Consider the following 7,382-nt stretch of genomic DNA (forward strand, 5'->3'; position numbering starts at 1 on the left):
GTTCTGCGCAGTTTTGCTGCAAATTTACACGCGAATCTAACAGACTATCCGCGCAAATATACACGATTTTGACAGATGACACGCGCTTATACACGCGATTACAGAGGGAAAAAAAAATCCAGAGAGTGCTTTTGGGTGCCTGGATGCTGTTCCAGCATCCAGCCACCCAAAGGCACTCTCTGGATTTTTTTTTGGTGCATTGCACCATAAAAAAAGAGCGATTTAGATTTCAAGACACGAATCAAGACTCACTCTCTATGAATACACGATTCAATATTACTATCTAAAACTTAATACACGACTCAAGACTCATGATTCAATACATTGTCAATACATGATACATTTGTGTACAAGGGAGTCCATATATCAAAATAGCCCATGGCTTTAATTAGGAACAAATATATACAAAGTCAAATAGGGAGCTAGGTGCAAAAAAGCCCATGGCTTCAGTTACAAAATTTTTTTGTACAACCACATCCTACAGTATTCTGAAAGCTAATCAGAGGATGATGAGGACCCTGTGCTCTCTCCATGATCAGAGGAGCTCGCATCGATATATTCCGATGAGTGGTGCTCGCCTCCACCAGGAGCAGTGGCAGGAACATCAGCAGTGGCAGCTGGATCATCAGGGGCAGGAGCATCAGCAGCTTGTGCCTGTTCAAGAAATATACCGTATGTAAGTATACATATATATGCAATTAAATAAACCGAAATCATTCATTTAGAGTTTTCAAGTACCTGTCGACCGTATGGTCTCATGGCCGCGTCAAACTGCGCATCCGTAATACGTCCCTCGTTTCTGAAGATGGCCCACGTGTCACGTCTGCTATTGCGGCGAGCATACCCAGTCTCGTGGGCTGTGGGCCTCCTCCCCATAACCCGTCGCTGTAACATAATCAAGATAGTTTGTAAGATCAAAACAATCATAGAATCAATGAATTTGGCAAACAATCAAATAAAGAGGCAAGTTACTTACGAACTCTGCCTCCCATGACTCGACGCCGCCAGATCCGAAATGCGACGATCCAATGGTCTCCATCTAGATCCGTCGTGCCTCCACATGCTGCCTACTCTTCACGCCTCCCTCTGCGCGCTTCTTTGCCTCCTTCCACTCGCGTTTGTGGGCAGTGGCAGGTTTCTCACAAGGATAGCCACCCGCAGCTACATTCACCCCATCATCGTACGCGAGTTTCTTAAGGTGAGATCTTTTATTACTTAAGATCTCCCTTATTCGCGTCCTTCCCCATACATCCGAGAATGTCGCTCGTGGGGGATTGGGGTACCGACTATGTACACTATCTAGGACCTCCCTAACTAACCGGCTATCCTGATCTTTAAATTTTACAAAACAGTTTCTATACATGTTTGAAACTACCCCCCGCATATACTCCATCACCTCTTTCCCTCTCGCATCCATGACTACCCCGCCCCTATCCGTAACATTGTAGAAAATCTCTCCCTCCACCTCTCTCGCCTCCTCCGACTCCTCACTGTCTCCTCGTACATGCCTCCCTCCATGCCCTCTCTCACCGCGTGCCCTACTACCCCCCCCACCAAAGCACCCGCCGCATCCTCCACTCCCGCTCTCCCTACTGCGGCGTCGGCTCTCATCTGTACTGCGGGAGTAGCCATGACTAGGGGTGGCTGCACGTGACTGTGTACGTGACTGTGGCTGTGAGGGAGCACGTGATGGTGGCCGTGAGCCCTCACGTGACGGTACAGAGGAGGGTGTGCGTGAGTGTGTCCGTGCAGGGGTGTGTCTCCTTGGTGAGCGTGTATGCGCAGGGGTACGTCTCGCCGGACTCGCAGGCGTAGACGGCAGTGGAGAGGCTTGTGTACTAGGGGGCGCGGTGTGACCTGGGAGTCTAGGAGGAGGATGGGCATACATATACTCTGTCAGCTCCACTGGATTAGGATGGCGCCCAAAATGGTTTATCATCTCCATCATCCAAGTGGCGTATGCCCACGGATCGGAGGAAGAGCCTGGATCCATGAAGAATCTGCAAAGCGTCGAAATTCCGCCTCAATGAACCAAGCAAAACATGCATATAAAAAATAAACATATCTCCTACAATATATCTCCTCAATATATCTCCTACAATATATAACCTACAACATATATCTACCATTCTAGAAAATAAACATATCTCTTACAATACCAAACATCGAATTAGTAGAAGATCATAAGCCAAAAGAAGAAGTTCATTTCGAATTAGTGACGAAATTCATGAAAAACAAAAACTCTTTCCTCTATCTTGACGGACATTGTCCATCAAGGGAGAAATGACTAAACACATACACAAGGGTTCCTTCTTCTCTCTTTCCTCTATCTTGACGGATGTCGTTTGTCAAGAAATAAATAGTTAAGCACATATACAATGTGTGTGAATTCCTTCTTCTCTGTTTCCTCTATCTTAACGGACCATATCGGTCAAGAGAGAAATAGTTAAGCACATATAGAATGCGTATGAATTCCTTCCTCTCTCTTTCCTCTATCTTGACGGACATCGAATTAGTAGAAGATCATAAGCTAAAAGAAGAAGTTCATTTCGAATTAGTGACGAAATTCATGAAAAACACCGCAATCCAAGTCCAAACTTGCAGCTAAAACTCAAGAGTAAAGAATGAACAGACATGGTGCCCAAATTTGCAGCTCAAACTCGAGAAAAAAATGAACAGACACAACGCGTGTACCGGCCCGTGAAAAGAACCGCGTGTAAAATCGCGTGTACTGTCTGTGCACACAGACCAGACGCGAGTCTACACGCGCTGCTACACGCGGTACCGACGATAAAAATTTTGAAAGGGACCGACCATCGAAACGGTTAGATGTACTTATAAATTCTATCCTCTGTCGCTTTCAAGTACACATAGCACGGGTGGAAAGAAAGAAAGCGACAGATTTGCCAAAACAAACAAACGACAACCAACCTCTTTGAAAAGTCTTTGAAAAGTGAGTTCGTTGATTCTTGCTTCTCTCTCCCTTTCTGTGTTGTCTGCACCCTTTGCTTCTTTTGGGTAGTCCAAGAGGGAGAAGGCTGGTTGGAAGAGGCAGGTTCGGGGGTTTGGAAGAGCTGGAGGCAGAGGTACTGTAGCGACAAAGAAAGAAGAAGAAGAAGTGTTTTGAAAGAGGGCTTTTGAAAGAGGCATAGGATGTGTATGATTTCACTAAAAACTGATCCTACTTCTGTATTGGTTATTTTGGACATAGCATGTCATCATCCTCTTCAAGCAGTTCTGGTGAGGATGAGACAATGCGTCATCGTGATCGCGACGTGTGGCTGGCACAAAGGATCAAGTGTACGTGTAATCGATGTCAAGGGTGCATTGTACGAGCGCGTCGAATTACATTGAATCACATATCGATGTATGGAGAATGGATTCAAACAGGTTTAGAGGTGAGAAGATGTGAATTGAAAGTATTAAAATAACTCATGGTGTGCAAATTAATGGAGCGCGTTGTAATATATATACTGTGATTGAAGCAGGATGCAGTACCACACCCTAACATGGTGCCATACGCACGGCGAGAGCATGCAAAGCGTCGACGAGATGATGCTGGAGCTTCGGGATCTGTTGTCGGAGATGAGTGGGAAAGGGATGACAATAGCCCTGCACCCCACGAAGTTGTGGAAGAGGAAGTGTTTGATGACATGGTGCGGAATCTTTTTAGGGATGATCGCAAAATGGATGTGCATGAGGTATAACGTACTGTGCATTCATTTTTCAGATATGTTAGTTCCAAAGCAATTGATCCAGCCACATTGGATGATGCGCGTGTTATGGCAGTGGAGGTGGTTTGTATGGTAGAGGAGACTTTTCTGCGAACCATTCTCACAAGTCAACTACATCTCATTGTGCATTTAGTGGATGAAATTGCTTTATGTGGCACTGTGCATGCCCGTTGGATGTTCTTCCTAGAGCACTTCATGAAGACCTTAAAAGACTTTGTGAGGCAAAGTGCAAGGCTCGAAGGAAGCATGGCTGAGGGTTGGTTGATACAAGAGTCTCTTGTATATATATCAAAATTTCTTGATCAGGTGGATAGCTCTTTGCCGCGACTATGGAGCAATGAAGAGGACTTGAGGATGACGTCTATTGTGCCTCAAGGAAAAGGACAGAGCAAAGTAATTGAGAGAACATTGATTGATGATCTTAATTTCACTTGCATCCTTAATAGTGATGTGATGAGCAGATGGGTTACAAGATACGAGGATGCAAAGACAAAAAGGCAAGCAGACAGAGCTCTCTTTCGGAGGCAACATGGCTCTCGTAAGGCGTACCCTAAGCATCTAGCAACACTTCCGAATGATATTCATGTTGATTGGTTGCATGAGGAAATGGAGAGAGCAGAGAGAGATGAGGGGCTGCATATCACGGCGGAAGAATGGGAGTATGCACGAGGATGCATGTAAAAGGTACATAGAACAAATGTAAATTTGCATTCTTTGTAAGTGATTGGCTTTTCATATTTATTCACATTAATTGCTTACATAGATATTGCTTATATTTTGGTCCAGTGCACTATGTTCAATGCTATATGGTGTGAAGGCAAGCATTTTCGAACACAAAGAATAGATGAAAAGAGGAATACACAAGATTGCGGTGTCATTAGTAGCTTTGAGGGAGCCAATGGAAAAATGGATGATTATTGTGGCACAATCCAAGACATATACAGACTTGACTTTCGCCGCTTCTTTGTGTATGTTTTGGATGTCAAATGGCAAATGAACGTGGTGGAAAAAGGGCCTAACGCAACGATAAAACGCCATGCAAGTGGCTATGTAACTATTGACTCTACAAAGTTTTGGCAAACAAAGAAAGATAGGCTCGTATTGCCACAACAATGTGAGCAGGTATGCATTTTTTTACAAATGTGTTTCATGTACATATATATCTAAGCTCGCGCACCCCTTGACTTTTGATATGCTAATTAATTAATGAATTATGTGTATTTGAGCAGGTTATCTATCTGCCAATGGTGCATGACAGTAAATGGTGGTATGTCATCCCTATTGCACCACGTTCCAAAGTAATGTATAATACATTCACTGATATGGAGCATATGGAGGATGTGGCAAGCCGCAAAGAAGATGATGTCGAACATGCCAATGTAGATGATCATGATAATGAGGATGAGCGTGCCATTTCTCATGATCATGAGGATGACCCTTCCATTGAGGATGATGGTGATGATGATGAGAATGATCAAGGCATCGGTACCATTATCAATGGGCAAAATAGCGATAGTAGAATAAATTTAATCGTAGCCTTACAAATTGATCAAATGGATATTGATGTTGATCGTTTGGCAAGGATGGATCTTATTGAAGATGAGATCGAACCCTAACCAATCCATCACTGTATTGTTCCAAATTCATGACATTTCTATTGTATACTTTGTCTTTCAATAACCATATGAAGATATATTTTTCAATATATTAGGTTGTTGTAAGTGCATGTAGTGGGATTTTGTAATGGTTTGTAAACACTGCAATGCACAATGACATTTTTAAAACTTAATGGTTTTCTGTTTTGAAAAGAAATGGATTTCTGTAGTTAGGCTCTGTGTCGCGTGTAACAGAGCGTGTATTATGACAGACTTAACGCGCAAATACACACGCCCTCACATGCAATTATACACGCGCCTGATACTGCTGTAACTATACACGACCATACACGCGCTCGTAACTTGGCGCATATACACGCGCTGTTACATGCATGTATACACGCGCCCGATATTGCTGTAAGTATAAACGACCATACACGCGCCCGTAACTTTTCGCGTGTAATGGACGTGTATATGGCGGCATTGTGTTGTAGTGCTCCTGACACAACTCCGCATACACTGGAAGGTCGATAGACATGTCACCACAAAAGAATGAGTCCGCTTCATTCTCAAAGAATTCTTAGACTCCTGTATTTCCATCATTGTTAGTCGATGCTGGCTCCAAGCTTTCGACAGCCTCCACCCCTTGCAATATCGACCCCTCTATTTGCATAGTATCTTCATCTATGCTCGGAACATCGCTTTGATCATATACTCTCGCACTTCAGGGAGTTGAAGGTATAACATACCACCATCGAGGTTGTCGGGGGTTTGGATAGAAGATTACTTGTTCACAAACACATACAAGAGAGTTCAAACCATTGTGACATAAACCATGTCGTAATACAATTAGCAAGCAAATGAGTCCATGCACCTGTTCACAATGGGCCGGCAACACAAAGGTGTCACGCAAATCCGTCCATTTTTTTTCAGAATCTATTTTGAGAAATCCCGAAGGTGTCGCGCAAATCTGTCCATTTTTTTTCAAAATCTATTTCGTTCAAGGAAACCTTCCCTGAGTTCATGATCCTCCGGCAAGAGAGCAGCGTGTCCTTGATATACCATCTTCTTCATGGTTCGTGACCTTCGGGAGTCTAACTGTGGCTTCGGGAGTCTAATTGTGGCCCACACAATGGACATGCATGATAACCTAAGGTAACCAGACCTGTTCCAACACCACGACCTAGTGAATACTTGATTGAACGAGATAAAATATAGATATTACAAGCGAGAATGAAGGCTTGCTCACCTGAGCACTCTCCCAATCCCGGAAAGTCATGCATCGTCCACATGAGAATGGCTCGAATATTGGCTGACCGCCGACCATCGCGCCTGCTCATATCTTGCACAGTGATCCCCTCCTCCCATAAAATCTTAAGCTCATCGACTAATGGATGAAGATATACGTCCATATTTTTTACTTTGTAGCGGCCTGGGATGAGCAAGCTAAGGATGAGATGTCCTTTCTTCGTAGAAAGCCATGGAGAGATAATGTAGTTGATAAGGACTATAGGCCACACACTGTAAGAAGTTGAGCGCAGACCGAATGGGTTCACGCCATCCATTGCAAGACCGAGCCAAAGATTCCTTGGCTCTCGGGCAAAGCCTGGGAAGGTAGAGTCAATGTGGCTCCATGCGCGCAAATCTGCTGATATTCGTTGAACTCCATCTGTGGACCTATTCTGCGCATGCCACGTTGTCAAGCTTGCCATGCCGGACATACGAAACATGTGGTTTATGTGGGGGATAAGTGGAAAGTGTTTGAGAAATTTTTGAGGGATGGTTTGCCCTTCCAAGTCCTGTCGATACCTGTGAGCACCACACTTTGGACATGTCTCCATAGTCTCGTATTCTCCTCGAAACAGACAGCAATCGTTGATACATGCATGGATGTTATTGTAGTCCATGCCAAGCTTCCGTAAAACATGTTGTGCATCATCATGAGACTCAGGCATAGTATTTGCAGGTGGTAATATATGATATTTCAATAACCTGAAGAAAATCATAAAACACCTTGAAAAAGCACAAATGTTTGTAATAATAGTGCCGAAAA

General features: G+C 43.9%; 2 pseudogenes; one reads left to right on the forward strand and one right to left on the reverse strand.

Annotated features, from left to right (window-relative positions):
* Positions 1–495: 495 nt before the first annotated feature.
* On the reverse strand, positions 496–2,636 carry LOC148033926 (uncharacterized; annotated as a pseudogene).
* Positions 2,635–5,350, forward strand: LOC148033927 (uncharacterized; annotated as a pseudogene).
* The last annotated feature ends 2,032 nt before the right edge of the window (positions 5,351–7,382 follow it).

This window comes from Lygodium microphyllum, chromosome 7 (assembly GCF_053477565.2).
Source record: "Lygodium microphyllum isolate KBCC chromosome 7, Lygodium_microphyllum_v1.1.10, whole genome shotgun sequence".
Classification (NCBI taxonomy): domain Eukaryota; kingdom Viridiplantae; phylum Streptophyta; class Polypodiopsida; order Schizaeales; family Lygodiaceae; genus Lygodium; species Lygodium microphyllum.